Source organism: Opisthocomus hoazin, chromosome 15 (assembly GCF_030867145.1).
Source record: "Opisthocomus hoazin isolate bOpiHoa1 chromosome 15, bOpiHoa1.hap1, whole genome shotgun sequence".
NCBI lineage: Eukaryota > Metazoa > Chordata > Aves > Opisthocomiformes > Opisthocomidae > Opisthocomus > Opisthocomus hoazin.
Window position 1 is genome coordinate 20,087,659 of NC_134428.1, and position 17,273 is coordinate 20,104,931.

Sequence of the window (17,273 nt, forward strand, 5' to 3'; positions counted from 1 at the left end):
GTGGTTTTTAAGCAAACCTCTCCATTGATTTCAGAGGGGTATTCTGTCCAAAAATCAACAGCAGGAGATGCCTTCATGTATTTACCTACTCTGATTTGGTTATTGATTATTAATAACTTTACGGATACTAATGAGGCAAAATGCGAGGATGGAGATTCTGCAAATTTAAGTTAGGAGTTCCCTGGGAAAACTTGCATGGCACTGTCTAAATACCTTGTCTTGCAGTAACCACCCCCCAAAGTGCAAATTTTTCTGCTCTCCAGGTAAGCAGGCAGATTTTTTTCTTTTTTTTTCCCTTAGCAATCACCCATCCATCAGAAAATTGGGAGTGGGAGGGGTGGAGGGCAGGCCGATTCTGCAAAGCTGCCTGCTAAAGCCCTGATTACTGTTATCAAGCAAAGAAGCAGTCCAGTTTAAGCTGCTGAGGTTTCTGACGAGCAACAGGTTATAATGAAGGAAGGCAGAGGAACGCGTGAATGAGCGCCTACAGACTCTGGTAAAGAGCGGATTACACTGAAGGTACGTTCCAGGGAAGAGACTGCATATTTCAGAGCAAGGTAGCAAATGGGCTTAAAAATAATCTGAATTTTTTCTTTTTCTTCCCTTTCCCTCCCAGTCCAACAAAGATGGAGAGTGTAAGATGCTTGGGGAGGGCAGGTCAGCACATCAAATGGGCTCTGCTTGCACTGCTGGGAGCAGCGAGGGAAGGTTCCTGCCTCCTCAGGGCGAGTCGACAAGATTAAAGTGTGTGCTCTTCTTAAGCTGGTCCTGAAGGAGTGAGGGTGTTTCGTTGTGTATCTGCCCAACATCTGTCCAAGGAACGTCATAATCTGCCTGCTCCTTGGCCTCATGGTATTTTCTGGTTTCAGTGGATGTTGTCTTAGCAGTCGTCTGGTCATTGCAAGCCCCGGATAAGCCAAAGGAAGATGTTTTGGATACCCTTCTCCTTTTCAGGGTTTGCTGGAAACTTACTGTCAGGCAAAGCTGCAGCCGAGATTTGTAACACGGTGGCTGGTTGGTGGTAACCACCCGTGGGCAGGTTCTTTCCCTGGGGTAAATGCGTGGTGGTTTCCCCTGTGGCAGCTGGGTGAACCACCCCGTATCTACAGCAAGGCTCAGTGCGTGAGTGTGGGGTGGGATTACCACGATTGCAGTCCAAATCCCATTTTTGCTGGAGGTGTCTGCCCTAGCAGCTACGCTTATGGCACAGATAGAAGCTTCTGAATGGGTCAAAATCCAGCAGGTAGGCTGATTGTTGTTCTTCTTACACCAAGAGAGTGATTGTCGCAATGTCAAGATACACCCTTTACTAGCCAGAGATAAGGCAGTGCCCTTTGCTGTCTGAAGATTGTGCAGGGCTTGTGTTCTTGTCAAACGGAGGAGGGATGCAGCATCCCTCTCTCCACCGAGCCTTTGAGCAGGCACTGATACATTTATAAATGGCATGTGATAAGCTCTAAAAATGCCACTTTGAAATTGAACCCAGAGAAGTGTGAACCGACTCAAACAAAAGCAATTCACCTTGGTCACTTGACAAGTGCAGAAGGAGTTTCTGACCAGGGGAAGAAAACCGAGGCAAAGTAAAGCTGCTGGGTTCCCCAAAAGCTCAGGAGGGGAAGGAGCCCCCCTGGTCCCCACTGTCCCTGCAGAGCCTTTGCTCCTGCCTCGGCCATTTCCCTTGGTAACGGGGAGGTTGGATCTGAGGAGGTAGCAGAGCCCAGGATGCAGCAGCAGTGTCCAGGGCAAGGCATAGGATCCGACAGCTGGCTCTGCAGCCGTGGCTTGCTCGGCTCTGCTGGGTATCGATCCCCCCGCGCCGGGCATCCCTGCGCTGCACGCTCCTCGCTTGCCGCAGGGGAGCAGGTGAGAAGTGCCCTGTACACAAACTGTCAGAGGCACGCCGACAGCGGCTTCCTCGCGAATTAGGCAGAAGTTCCAGCTCTGCTGTGACTCCGGTTATCGCTAGTATTGAGTACGGACTGTCGCAGCCCGCAGAACCGGGATTTTAATACACTCTATGCACGGTGTCACCCTACTGGAAAGAGGCTCATCAGAACATGGCATGTCAGTTGTCACTTCACTGGGAACAGATGAAACCCTATTATCAGTACACCGTCTACAGGCTTCTGCTGCATCACAAAACAGCTCGTCGGTGCAGCGTGTACAAAGATGTCATGGGTTTCTGCTGAACTACACGCAGGCTGTTACTGTGGCGGGGAGCTGCGTGATTAGTACAAAGCCGAGGAGCAGAGGGTGAGGGACCTGGCTGGGGCTTTGCTGGGAGCATCTTCTGTGCATGGGGGCAGGCAGCAAAGGGTGGTGGGGAATGGGACAACTGCCCAAAGACCAGGGTCTGGTTTGCCGATTTTGTGCCAGATCAGGGCTGCTAAGCCTGCACAGACGACACTGCAGAGGCTGCAGGAGGCCAGAGACATCCCAATACGCTGCTCCGTGGGGTTGTGGTGTTGCTACTGAGAACAGGGTTTGGCCTGTGCCTTGCAAGGAGGAGAAACACGGTCTGAGACCTGCTGGGCCGTTGCTCCTGCTGACCCCACCAGCAACAGCTCAGCCCGGTGCTGGTACCAAATTCCTTACTCCAGGAGTAGCAGCCTGGAGTCTCTGGTGGTATCGTTCTGTGCAGCAAAGTCTGCCTGACTTCTGCAGCCCACCCTCTGCAGACGTTTTCCTTCTCGTCTGCCCCGCTTCTTCCCCAGCACCACTTGGCTAATTTCTTGAGCGGGATACACTAATCCTGTATTTCTCTGATAGTTACTTTCCCCAAAGCTCTCAGAAACCCAGGTGTCAGCTTGCACCCCCCCCCCCTTTCTTTCCCCAGACCAGGGAAAAGAGATGGCGAACGGCTTTCTCTTGATTGTGTCGATGGGAGATGATTTTCAAGGTGAAATTTCTAGTTCAGTTGAGTCACTTTCATTCAAGGCGATGAGCAAAATGTCACCCCCACACTGAACCACACTCAATGTGCTGTTCTCCTATTGCATTTAAATTTACTCCACTTTTCCTTTCTGACACCTGTTTAAATCAATATCTTCCTCTCCAGGTCGTGGGCAGAATGTGCCTGGTCTCTCCGCACAGCGCTTCTCAAATCCACTAAAATCAACACAATAATTGAAATATTTTCAAGCTGATTACACCGCTGCCTGAGGCTAGGCTGGTTGCTAAGGGTAAGCTCCCTGGTTGCTAGGGGGAGTAAATCATCTTGCATTATTTGATTTTTGTTATAGATATGAAACCGCTACTCCCTCGATTAAATGTCTCTCAGTCTAACACCTATGGGACCTGGGGAAAGAGAAAAGAAAAGCAGCAACCTTGACCCTGTCAAATAAATATCTCTAACTTTTCCTGTCCTCCGGCTTCCAAACCAAACCTGTCTACTGATTTTTTTTTTTCTTTTTTTTTTCTTTTTTTTTTAACCTGACTTTAAATAACAAAGCTGTGGGGACAAGCAGATGAAGAGAGGAAGAACTGTCTGTTCCATTAGAGGATCTCTCAGCTTGGCTAAACACTCTCTATTTACTCCAAACAGAGCATGATGGGGAGCTACAAGGATCTAATAGCCTTGAAGATGTAGAATTGCACCAATTACGGTTCCTATTCAGTCCACGGCTCACGAGACACCAGCTGAAATAGCAGGGCCATATCCTGCTCTTAGGTCTGCAGAGTGCAAATTTGGAGCATCTCCATTGCAGAGAAGGATTTCTCCAAATTTCTGGCGGTTGCCCAGGAGCAGAGTCCTGCTGGACACTGCGGAGGCGAGGTGTCCAGGAGCCTGAATGTGTTCAGGGTTCTTTGCTGGTGGAGCCGGATCTCCTGATGCATTATTAACAGGGAAGCAGTATGCGGGGCAAATCCCTGTGCCACGGACATTTTAAAGAGCCTCAGCTCCTCCTGGGGTTTCATTACTCTTTTAGCGGAACCAGCTGCTGGGTGAAGGTATTATCGCTGTAGGGTGTCCTCCAAAAAAACGCTCAGAAATTAATGTGACCCAGTAACTCTGCTGCAACCCACTGGCAGGGCCAGAGGTACAAGAGCTTCTTCTGCTATTTGTGCTGGAAACAACCAGCAGTCCAGGGTGTTTCTGAAGCAAGAGGTTACGGAGGGAAGCCAGCTTGCTGTGAAGTCTTTCTCTCCCCGTAAAACCTCCTGTTAACCCTCACATCTGCACTTGGCCTCCCCTGCGCTGTCCAAAAGCCTCCTTCTTAGGTGAGAAAACTGAGGTACAAAAAAGTAGTTCAGCTCTTTGCCTGAGGTTGTGCAATCAGTCTAGGTCCCATCCTGACAGCTTTTCCCCTGCACTGCCATGGCATTACCCTGGGAGGAACTTGCAGCGAAGCCCTGGCTCCTAGCCCATTGTAACAGGCCGTGTTCCTCCCTCACTGAACCGGTTTCTCAAAGGGCAGGTGTGACCCATAAGGGACAGGTACAATCTGTATGTAAATGTTGTAAACCCTTTAGTTGCAACTATATGCAACAGGATTATCTCCTCTGTCATGTCGTTTGGACTCTCAGCTAGAAATAGGGAGGAAAAAGCCATGAAATGGGTGATGTCAAGAACTTTGAAAGCTGTTGATGAAAGAGGTGCGGAGAGGCACTAAGGTCCTCATGGCAAAACCTGGCAAATGAGAGGCCGGTGAGGAACGACATCATCAGCACAAATGAGCCAGGTCAGGCTCAGCCCAGCACCAGCTATGGAGACCATTCCTACGGCAAACAGCGTGTTCAACTCTGCTGTTCCCTCTGAGCTATGCCAGTTGCAGTGGTACTTTTTGGGGTTATTGGTCAACGTGCATGGAAACATACAGGCGCAGAGGAGTGGGATCATCAGGAAAGCCTTGTAAGCCTGGAGGACACACTTCTCCCAGCCTGACTTTCTGTTTGTGTCCTTGTTTTCCAAAGTTTCCAGGCAGGATTCCTCCACAGGGTACCCGCACCTGTGCCACACGTTTAGTGGGAAATGCCTGCAGCATTAAGAGCATTGCAATCTAAATGATTAATTGTTTAATATATTGCAAGCTGGTTACTCCTCCTGGATGTGCCATGTAACAAATGGAGTCAGCTGAGATCTCACAGTAGCGAGCTCCTTGGTTGATTTTTAGCCAGCAAATGCTGTTGGTTTGAGCTTGTAACTACAGCCCAGTGCTGCCACCACCTCCTCTAGCAGCTGCCTCGCTGGTTCTGGGCTTGATGTGAGACTTGGAAGTGCTGCTGAAAGATGGGAGCAAACCGGTCCTTCAGCCAGCATCCAAGAGGGAAGGTCAGTACCACTGAGCTGCGGGGATCGGAGAGGGGCAGCCCAGGGTACCCCGGGCAGGGGAAATGCAGGTGAGTAACAGGGATCAGGGCAGATGCTTCATGAAAGCTGTTATGTATTTTTATCAGATGTGCGAGGACTTGAAGTAAAGCCAAAAGTGTGTGACTCAGTGGAAGTGTTCTGTAGACGACATATAACGAACACACTTGGGGGATATGATGTGTTGTTTCACTTACAAGTTTCACTTACTTAAAAATCCATATTAAATATAATTTCTATTTCAATATTGTACAGGTCACACTTTATGTTAAGGTTCCATTTATAAATAGTTTATAAAAATTAATAGATTTTTTAATCAATAAGCTAATCAATAGCTTAGTGACAGGAAAGCCCAGCAGAGGGAATTGCCCTGAGGGTTGCTGGCATTTTGCTCTGGTTTGGTGACATTTGACCCAGTTCTGGACTGGGACCGAGGACTGGTGCTGTCAATAGCAGTGGGATGTAGCACTTCTCCCGTCACCGGTGGTAGGTACCCTGTAGTCATGGGGGCTCTGGGCTGGGCTCTGAGTAACCCACATTGCTACCAGGGGATTCACTGGGGGAGACAGCCCCACTTCTTGCCCTCTAAACTCCCAAGGGGCAGACAGCTGATGAGGGCTTGCCTGCGGTACAGGGTCCAGTGACCCTGTGGGTCTGCGGGGCCAAGTGGCCCTTTCTGAGCATCTCCTTGCGGGGTGGCTTTTCTGGGAAAGATCTGTATTCTGTACATGGGGAATATATTTTGTTGAAATGTAGTTATGACTTTTTAAAATATTCTTCTGAGAAATAATTCTGTATTTTTTAATACATCTTTTTGTCATACACTTTAAAGACTCATGCCCACGTGGGCACTAGAAGGAAAATCTAATTATATTTTAAAAGAGTACTGTCAATTTAAAGGAAGACAAATATTAATGTTATATAAATTGGTTGGTCAGATGTTTCCAAAGCAGAGAGGTACATCCCATCCCCACAGAATTTCAGGAGGAACTGGGTGTCTAATTCCCTTATGAGTTCCCAAACTCCTGTAAAAATCTTCCAGAACAGACTCTGCAATTGAATATCAAGTGACTTCTTCATAAGTTCTTCTTTATGTACCGTGATCCTGATAATTCAACCAGTAATGCTCAAATGACAAAACAAGCCCTCAGCTCCTTGACCACCCTGCAAACCGACGTGAAGCCATTTAGCAAAGCCCAGAGCCAACACCTCTGCTTCCAAAACCTTCTCTGCAGATGAGTCTTTGAAGAACTTTTCCATTTTTAATAGCCAGAAATATCTGCCTGCTAAACTTTAACTACAACTGTACCCAAAGCCCGTCTGTCTAGCAGCAGGTGGGCTAGTGAGAGTCACAGTCCTGCTGGGATACAGCCAGCTGTTCCCAGGAATGAATCTCAAGTAAATTAACAAACACCACACAAACCTGTCAATTGAATCATTCTTGATTACTGTAAATGCTGGGCTACCCGTTAAGGAGTTTCTTCCTCCGTGCAGAGGGAGTTTGTGAGTGTGTTTATGTACTGTGCATGTAACTGGGGCAGTGACACCCCATCCTCCACGTGGGGGGGGTCACTTGGTATCCATGGAGATGGCCAATTCAGACCAATGCGTTTGAAGTGGTGAAGAGGTCCAAGGTGGTTTCCTCACATCTCTGAAGGTTCCATGGGCTTTCAACAGGCTCAGAAGCTATTTGGGGATACATCAGAGCATTCGTCATCCCGTACCAGGCACATCTTCCTCTTTTACCTTTTGGAGGCTTCTTCCTGGCACCAGCATGGCTACTGAGTGGATCAAAATCCCATAGACCCTCCAGGACATCCCTGCATGTACCAGCCATTTTCCACTCAGCGGGAGGACACTGAGGAGAGAACATCACCTCTGTGGAGATGAGAGAGCTGGAAAGATGTTGCGCTGAAGGCAGGAGAGCTTCTATACCAGATAACAGCGGTTTACAAAGACTTCTAGACATCGTATAATAATCAGGGTGCTGGGTGAGAAGCAAAAGGTCTTGGCTGAAGATCTGTACATCCAGTGTTTGTTTTTGTGCTTGAGCTTTGATGGTGCATCCAAGCCTACTGTGCAAAATTATGGACCTCCTTTCGCAGGTGGAACCGCAGCCAAATCCCTGACTGCCAGGAAATCCATGGTAAAATTCAGTGGGGGCTGTCTGCCTGCGCTGCCTGTGGGTGATGGGTCTCCTGGAGTGAGGGCGTGGGACAGCCAGAGATGACCAGGCTCCTGAGCAGCAAAGAAATGGGGGCTGAAGGGCCAACTTAGTGAAAGCGGGTGGTGGAGAAACACAGAGGACAGGGCTGGAGGCTGCTGACTGCTGCTGCCGCTGGCGACAACGACTTGGAAACAACAGAAGGGCAGGCACAAACACTTTAAAGAAGGGAGAAAATGGACTGTCAAGTGATAACAGACTGAGCAAAGTGAGGATGTGGTCTGGGAAAAGCTGGAGGGGACACTGTAGGGAGGGAAGGGAATGGCTGTGAGGTGCTTGAGGGTGGAGGATGGAGTGCACACCAAAAAGACTGTCCTGGCCCTGGAGCAGGAGCTTTGGATCTCACTACGACCTTTCGCTGGTTGAGCAGTGGCCTGGCCAGCAGCCAATGCTCCCTCCTTGTGCTGTATGAAACATGGCCCACCGCCTGCAGCCACTGGTGTGAGCTGGGGACAGGACCTGTCGAGAGGAGTACTGCATGGCTGTGTAAGACACTGCCCATATCTTCAGAAGGATCTGATTGTCGGGTGTCTTCAAACCAGAAACGACCTAAAAGTTGGTTAACCACCTTGCTTTGGTGGTGTTTGTTCAATGTCCCTGTTTGTTCTTGTAGCTGGTGATGGAAAAGTGCAAGGAAGAGTAGTGCAGCATAGTCTTGATCCCACGCAGCAGAGCCTATTGGGATAAACGAAGGTCCTTCCTATGGAGGAAATCTCCTGCTCTGTGCAGCACGGCGGATGCCTGGGCAGAGCGGGGAGCCCACGTGGGGCTGGGGGCCACCCCTCACCTCCCCTTCGCTGGACTGGTTTTGCACGAGGGTTGTTGCATTGCGCTTTGCAGCAGGGGAACCGGTGGGAAAGGGTGAAGGCATTGGTGGGACGTGCCTGTAACGCGTACAAAGATCTTGGCACCTGTCCCCAGACGGTCTCCAGGCCTGATCCTTTGCCAGGTCTCTATAGGGAGTTTCAGCTCTGGTGCTGGTTCGTTCAGCTTCGGGCAGCCCGGGAATATGAGCTTGACACGTTCCTAATTGACGACTGAACCTTGATTTAAATCTATGCAAGTCAGCAGACTTAGCACCAGGTTTCTGCATGTGTGAGAACACAGCCCGAACCGCACCGATGTCAAGGACTGGCAACCAGAGCAGCTCCCGCTGACTTCAGGGAGAGCAGGATTAGTCCCAGGATGGAGGATTTTGCTCGGGAGGGTGCGTGGGAGAGGGAGTGTGGCCGTAACCTTATCAGCGGTAAATCTGTCTGTCTGGATATTAGCAATGTGTTTCCCCAGCTGCGTCAGTGTATGTGTTTGTGTATACAGACTCAATTTGTGTCATTTTGTAAGCAGATAAGTGTTTGTGCCAGACTCGCTGCGATTTTCTGAAAGGCGTGCTTACATGTTTGGATAGATTTAATAACAGCATGCATGTGCGCGTGTTTATATTTAGACAGGCTCATGGGAAAGGCTCAGCACACAGGGAACGGCGTTGGGATGGCCTGGCTGGGGAGGGTTTCTGCAGGCTCGGAGCTTGGTCTGCCTCTCGTGTGGGCAGCAGTGATGCCAGGTCCGTGTGCGTCCATGCGTGGGGCATTGCTGACCCTGTGTCCCAGGTGTCTTGCACGGTTGGTGGTGCTCCCGCACATGGTGGGAGAGGATTTCTGTGTGTGCGTGGTTTCTGCACTGGATCTGAGACAAGCGTGTGTGCCATTTAATTTTGGTGGATGCCTCGGGAGGATGGATGTGCAAGGTTCCCAACATGCAGGTACAGAAGAGAGATGTTTATGGACCTGCAACAGCACCCGTTTCTATCATCCAAAATTTAGTACAGTGTGGGTGATGTCAGCATAAATGCACAGAGGCGTGCGTACTACAGATCAGCACCAATTTTTATGCCACTCCCAACTCATTCCTGCAGCGTGCAGAGTGCTTCCCAGCGCATCCCACTATAGCTGAGGCACCAATTCATGGAGTCGAGCAAAACTCCACCTCACCAGAAGGTTACCCACAGCAAGTCTGCTGTACAGCGAGACCCGTTTGTGGCTCGAGACAGCAGAGGCAGCGGCTGTTTAATGCCACACGCGGTTTCACACGCTGCGCCTTGCAGCAGGTGCTTTGCACTCGGAGACGCGCGTTTCCAAGAAATATCTTTCTGTATTTCAAATACCTGTGCTCATCTCGCCGCTTCTTGCACGTGCTGGCCCAGCGGGGCTGCAAACGGGGTCTGCTACGGGACAGCCTCGGGTGCTTCGGAGACAGAGGTCTGTGTCCCCTTTGCGCTGCTGCTGGGGACAGAGGCGTCGCGCACGCTCGCTCGGCCACTACCCTGACTCTCATCCTGCCGTTTGACATCTGTGACTTTTAAGGTGATACATCCCCAGCGCCGAGCCCTGCTCAGCCCCGCCGCCCCGGGCTGCCATCCAGCAGCATCTGCCAGCCCCGGCCCCTGCCATCGCCATCGCCACCACCACTGCCGGCACCCCCATCCTGCCAACTCCCCGCCACCCGCCCATCCTCTGAGCTGGCGGGCAGCGAGCGGGATCAATAAGACACCTCCGACTCCTCTATTTACAAACTAGCTGCCTTCAGCAGCCAGGCTGTTTAAGCACTTCATTCCCATTCAGGAGGGCCATCTGCTGCCTTTTGCTGTAAGTCTCTCTGAAAACCTCAGCCTTGACAAGCTCGAGATATGTCAGCGCAGTTATCAGCGGAAAGCAACATCTGCCGTGCCTGACACCCACTATTGTAGGCCATTTAATCTGTCCCCCTCCTCCCTTTAACTGCAGACAACAGCTCCCTATATTATATTTTCCCACTCAATTAGCACTATCATCCTGCTGAAATAGAGGCCAATTTACCTTTAATGACATCATTGTTAGGAGAGTGGCAGCCCTGGCCGGTGGCTGGCGGGAGGCAGCCCGTCTCCCGGCTCGGCGGGCGCGCGGGCAGCCTATCCGCGCTGCCTTCACCCCGACCGCAGACATTGTTTCCGACAGTTCGCAGAGGCAGTGTGGCGGAAAATTGAGTCCAGATTCATTAGTTGTTTTTTTTTTTCCTCTCTTCCCCCCCTCTACTTTTTTTTTTTTTTCCACCGCGCGCTGCTCAAGTCAGTTAAATTGATACATTTCCTAACAAAATTGAAGTGCTTTGTGCTGCCAGCGGAAAGCCTGGTGACCCTGCGCGGCCCACCGAGCAGCCAAAACGAGTTGATGGATCCATTAGGCCGCGCAGAATGCCTTCCCCCTCTGCCTCCGCTCCTGAGTGACACTGTAAATCTGAACCAATTTCTGTCCCTAATCATCATTACAAACCCCTCCACTGTTCATTTATTACTCTACAATTCTAATACAGCACACGACTGGGTCAGCGCGCGGGGAGCCAGCGCGGCTGCGGAGACAGGCTTAAAGAGACCATAATCCTTCCCAGGTTTTGTGGGGTAGCAAACCTGATTCAGGACCCCCTGGTCCCCACACGCTGCCCCCCGCCTCTGGTTCAGCCATCAGATGGTGTCTGCCCAGGCCGGTGATGGGGGGCACGGGCTCCGGAGCCGGGAGGAGCCGGGGTGGCACACATCTGTTAGAGACAGCAATCAAAGCACGCCACGTGAACCCTGCAAGGGACGGGATGGTGCTGGAAGGCTGGCATGACCGCTCTGTCCCCTCGGCTATGGGATGGACAGGTGTCCGTTGGGTGCTGCAACCACTTGGCTTGTACCTGGGAAGGACCATCAGGCTAGAAGATGTTGTGAACTGGGGGTTTATTGAGGTTCTCCATCAGTTTGGGTTAAAAGCAGGACAACTTTTTGGAGATGAACAGCATCAGTGGACATCCCTACAGGAATGGCTCCTCCAGGCGGAGGTCAGTAGAGAGGCTGGTGGGACCCAGGCGATGGTGGCTCACAGCCACTTCCCACCTGGCCATCCCTGCTCCCAGGGCCTCGGAGGTGCCACCCTGCTCCTGCCAGCTCTGCGAAACCTCACCCTGGCTGCCAGGATGGAGAGCGGATGCTGATTGAGTGCTTGAGCTGCTAAGTGTGTTTGTGTGTCTGGATTGAACACTTTTCTAACCGGCTGCTGAAGAATTTATTTGCTTGATTTGATGTGGCTGATTTTTTTTTTCTTCCTTCTTAGCAACATGCCTACCAGCACCTTTGTAGGTGTGGGAGCAATCAAAGAATTAAAAAAACATGGAGTAAATGATCAGATTAACAACATGATCAGACATGACTTGCTGGCACCTGGAATTGTTTTGGGTGGAATCAGCGGTGGATGAGGCATTCATCGCTGGAGCAGCACTGGTTGCACACGAGGACAGGCTGCTCCCGTGTGAAAGATGGGCTAGAGGACCAGGGTGAAAGGGGGTGGGCACAGTGTAGGCAGCAACAGTCTAATCAGAGGCTGAGAAGAAGAGTACACAACTAAGAAACTTGTTGCTGAAGTGTCTGCTCTCTTCCCAGGTGGGCTTTGCCCGTGTGGGTTTTTCTATGGAGGGATTTATCCTTGCTTTATGGGGCCTTGCAAAGGACTGTGGTGGTCAAAGCCCTCTTTGCAACTTGCTCTTTCAATAAAAGCCTGGGTAGCAAGTCTGGACCTCATGGGAAAGACTGATGCCTTTGTTGGGATGCCAAAACCTGAGCTCCCGGCCACAGATCTGCCTGCATGATCAGGCGGATGTCAGGCTCCAGAAAGTGTCAGTTTTTCTGCTGGTGGCAACCAAAGTGGAGCTTTTTCTACAGCTCATGTGCCAGACGTGCATTTTGCTTCCTGCTGCAGGGTCCCAGGCTCGAGGTCAGCCTTGTCTGGCAGGGAGACGTGACAGCTGCCGAACCGTGCCGGGGCCAGCCGGCAACCCCTGTCAGCCCTGGCCGGCATGACTGCCTCTCATGCTCACAGCAAAACTTCCCAAAGTTTTCTCTGCCCGCGGTCCTCATTTAGAGCAGCAGCAGAGTTTGTTGTAAAAATGGAACAGCTTTAAAAAATACATATTTGAAAGAGCAGCCCTGAAGCCAAGGGAGGTAGGTGGCAAGGTTTCCTGGGGTGATTTGGGCAGGGTGAACAGCTCTTTGCTTCAAAAATGGTCTTGGTGACCTCTATCTCCTGTCTTAGCCCCATGTCAGAGCTGGGGGAGGGTCAGTTCATTTTCAGGCTGGAGAGGAGAGCAGCACCTCGGCAATGATGGCACCACTCCCTACGGGCAGTGGACATGTATTTTTGGAAGGTCTCTGTTCAAGTCCTTACCAGGTCAATCTGCCATTGAATCGCCTCCTCCCCATCACCCCCACATACAGATCTTTCTGTGGAGCTGAGCCAAGCGCCGGCCCTGTGACGCAGCTCGTACGTCAATGTGTTGGCCCTTCGCACTTCCTCTCTGTTTACAGCCCATCGGATGCCTCTCAGTCTGCACTGTTGTTAATGCTCATATCTAAGTCTGGATTAGTTTCTCAAGTAGCATTTTGCAAGGATCAATACAAAATGCTTTGCTGAAGTCTAGATGCATTACATCTTCTGTAAGGCCTTTCATCCACTAATTTTGTAATCAAGTTGGTCTGGCATGACTTGTTCTTTACAAACCAATGTTGTTTATTTCTTGTGATTCAGTTATCCTCTAGGTGCTTTCAAACACGCGCCGAACAGCCTATTAATGCCTTCTGTGACACTCCTGGTTTGACGAAACCCAGCTGAACCTGCTGCTCGCACAACTGGGTGCAAGCACAGCTCGCCGGCAGCTGCTGGGACATATGTTCGCTGTGAACACCAAGGGCCTGATTCATCTCTCACACCGACGTAAGGCAGGAGTAAGTCAGCTCAGCGGCGGGCTCGAGCATCCAGAGGCAGGTTTGATGCAGCAGATGTTGTGTTGCTGTTGCAGGCAGTATTCCTGAGCTTGCTTTTACCTGCTGCTTCCCACCATGACCCACAGGATCAGACATAAGGTTTTCTCTTGGGGCAGTGGAGTGGAAATGGCTGGCTACGAAATCGGTGTTTTATGCCACTCAACTGTACAGTTCAAACCTTTGGGTGACTGGTTCAAATTCTAGTGTAAGCGTATTTGAGCTGTGTCCAAATCAGTCCTGGTAGAGTGTTTGCTACAGAAAATGTGAGGCTAAATACTTTTCAGCAGTGTGTTAGCATTTGTGTTTTCTCTGATCATGAAAGTATAGCTCCAGTGCTTTCTATAGTGTAGCCTGGTGCCTGGTTCAGAGCCCCCTTCTCTTCTGGGGGTTTTTTATTCAGTTCTGGGCCCCTCACCTCATGACGATGATGATGATGCACTGCGCTAGCATTATCGCAGGGACTCTCTGTACACAACCATTGGATCATGCCTTTGCATTGCCAAGACCGAGGGCACCCTCCCCTCCCTGATTTCAGTGGAGCAAAGATCACAGCCAAGATGCTGAAAGAGCCCAAGAGGTACTGCCGCCTCTGTGTTGCATTAGCTATGTTTCCATTGCCTACGGAGCTCTGCCGCTGTATAAATAATGGAGCTGACACAGCACCTTCTGGGATATGTTTTCTACAGTTTCATAAGACCTTCAGTAACTGCCTGATGGTGCCTCGGCACAGCCAGCCTCCCCGTGATCTATAACACTGACAGCTCAGGAGGCTTTTGAGGGATACGGCATACAAGAGTGAATTTCCAAAGTATTGCATGGGCTTGGGGTTGTATTGCTCCCTGCTGACTCCCCGTGCTCGCACAGCGCTGCAATACTCTGAAAATTAACTCCTTTACGGCATGACGCTCAAATCACGCAGCCCAGGGGAGAATGGGACGGATCCAGCCCAGTGGGACTGGTTGCAGCACACGCTGCTGGTACAGCCAGCCAGCCAGCCAAGCAGCCTTGCTCCAGCTGACAGTCCGGCTCTGGCACAGCCCTCCAAAGCCCACTATGTCTCACAGTTAAGCCAAGGAAAAGATTAATGGGACTTGTTGTAATCTCTTCTGGCATCTCAAGAGATTAAAATAGTTTGTTTCACTGCTGGAGCATAATCTTGAGAAGGGGAGAATTAGCCTAAGGAGGATCATGGTGAAGTGTCCTTAACAGTGTGATTCAGAAAGTTCATCTGACCCAGGGTGCTGATGATCCTACTCTAGTTGAAAATACATGGTGAACCAAACCACTTATTCCTCTTCCCCCCCCTACAGCTGGGACTTTGGGTGGAATTCAAGGAAACAAAAGGCAAACAAAACCACGAGTCTTTAAAAATGGAGACACCTCTGCAAAGCTCAGAAACAGATGACTTTTCTGTGAGTTTTCCCTCAGACCAGTATTTTCTCTTTAGGAAGAAGGGTGCCCTGGGTTCAAGCCCAGCTCATCCAGAAAGACCGTGAGCCTTTCAGAGACCATCAAATTCTGCAGTAGGAAGTCTTTTGCATTTATGGACACCAGCACATCCAAGTGTTGCATGACAATGGCAAGCAATAACCAGAGTCTTGCCCTATAAAACAGATGTGAAGGAACGATAGTATGACCTTCATTCATCGTTAACAGCATCTATATTGTGTTACACCCCAAACCAGTCTCTTCAGGTCATGCTTTTCCCAAAGGAAGGTCTGGCCTGTTGTTGTAGGAAGCAGTGCTTTGGTGTGGACACGGGGCTTTGGTGTGGGCTATTGTAACACTCTGATCTCGAAGCTGCTTGCACGGATGGAGCTCTCAATGGGTGATGGGAGACATACAGCGGGTGATGGAGGGTGCCTACATGGCAAGCACGGGGATCTCCCTTGGAGCAAGAGTCTGTGAACGCAGAGCCCAAGAGGGAGCTACAGAGCATTTAACGCGACTAAATTAACCCCTGTGGACAGGCAAACACTTGTTTACGGAGCAGAGAAAAACAGAGATGGAAATTTATGGTGTCACTAAAAGAACTTCTCACCTGGAGTACAGAGGAGAGGAAAGAGATAGCAATATTTCCCACTGAAAGGAGGAAGGAAAGCTCTTAACAAATCAATACCCTTATTTAGTCAATAAACCCACAAAACAACCTCTCTAGGGGATAAACATGGAGAAAATTCACAGCTTGCAAACAGGCAGGCTCCAGTTCTGGCCTTTGACAAGACTGTCGCAGTAAATGTGCTCGTCTCTCTTGGTCGCAGGGAGTTCAGTGCGGGGCTGGTCTTTTGGGAGCCCATGGGGCTGAGGGAGGCTGCAGGCTGAAGCTGCGCACCTGGAAGCACAGGCGAAGAGGTGAAGGGTCTCAGGAGCACCCCATGGCGAGGACGAGCCCGTTAACTCGGGTTAAAGTCTCTTCTTGGCATGGCGCATCGAGCACTGCTGGCTTCGGTGCTGTTACGCTGGGGAGGGGAAAGGAGAAACAGGGTCCAGGCAGGGATGCTACAGGCAGGCTGGGAGCATGCCTGGGGCAAACCTCGGCAAGAAATGCATGAAACTGCTCTCAGCAGTGGCTCAGCAACTTGTCTGGCAGAAATGCAGAAGCACCTTTGCCTATAGAGAAGTTTTCAGGGCTGTGAATCTCCAGCAGCCAACAGCTGGAGCTAGAAACTCATGACATGGCCCTATAATGTGCAAGATGTTAGGAAATTAATTTGAAATGCTTTCTTTTTTTTTCCTAAATATATATATTTATGTTTGCTTAGCCTGAAGGCTTTGCATCTTCGAGTTTTTCTCCGTAACCATGAACTAGAAATTTGCTTGGAAGAAATCCAAATTGTTCTCTTCTTCACAAGACTCAAGAGCTGGAGCTTCAGGAAAAAACATCTCTCTCATTACAATGCTCATGGTAGAGTCCCAGGAGCTGCCACACCAGAAACACAGCCGAGCAGCACCGCGGTGTGGAGTCCCAGCACCTTGCAGAGGAATACACCACCCTTTCAGCAGCACGAGCACTGGATATCAGTTATCCAAAAAAAAGCAAAATTAAGACTTTTGTAGCAGTTTTGTTCCGTCACTAATGAGCCTTTGGACCTTTCCAATTTGTCTTCTGTTCCTTTCCTCAGCCCAGGTCCCTGCAAACTCAAGTGTCTGCGCTAGACCTGGAAGAAGACACTGACCACAGGAGCCAACAGGGACTTCCCGATGAATCAGCATGGAACAAATGTAAGTCCTGTATGTTTTGGGCTGTGCATATTAGACTGATGTTGTCCGAGATACATAGATAAATGTGTTATTCCTTGACCAGACACCACAGAAGCAGATCAGCATTAACCCTGCCTTGGTTAACTCATCTTTACCTTCTATGAGAGATGTCCCAGCTATAGATGAGAAGAGGGGATTGCAAACTGCTGAGAAGAGGTAGCTCTGCTATCACATTGCACAGACCCCAGTGGCTTAGGGATGACAAATTCTGTCTCTCAGCTGAGCTTTGCTGGGACCAGTGGAAGAGAAGGCTTCACCCTGGAGCTGTACCACTGAGATGCCTGGGTGTGCCGACACCTCAGGGTGATGCCTCCATGCATTGAATGGATCCGACCATCTGAGTCTGCACGCTAGCTCTGCTGGCCATGCAGCATCTCTGCTTTCTACTGAGAACGTGCAGCTGAAATAGAAACTTTGGGCCAGACTTTGCAGGCAGCATTTTAGACAGAAAACTGGAGGAATTCAAACAAAACCAATGGCTTTCCATAGTGGTATCCAAGACCTCCATGACTTGATGGAGCAGAGAATTATTTCCTTCTGGGTCTGTGATTTTCTCCACAGCATGGTTGCAGACTGTAACGTGTGTTAAAAGGGAGACATCCTCAGTCAGGGCTCACCAATGTCGCTCCACTGAACTGTGTGATGCTCAGATT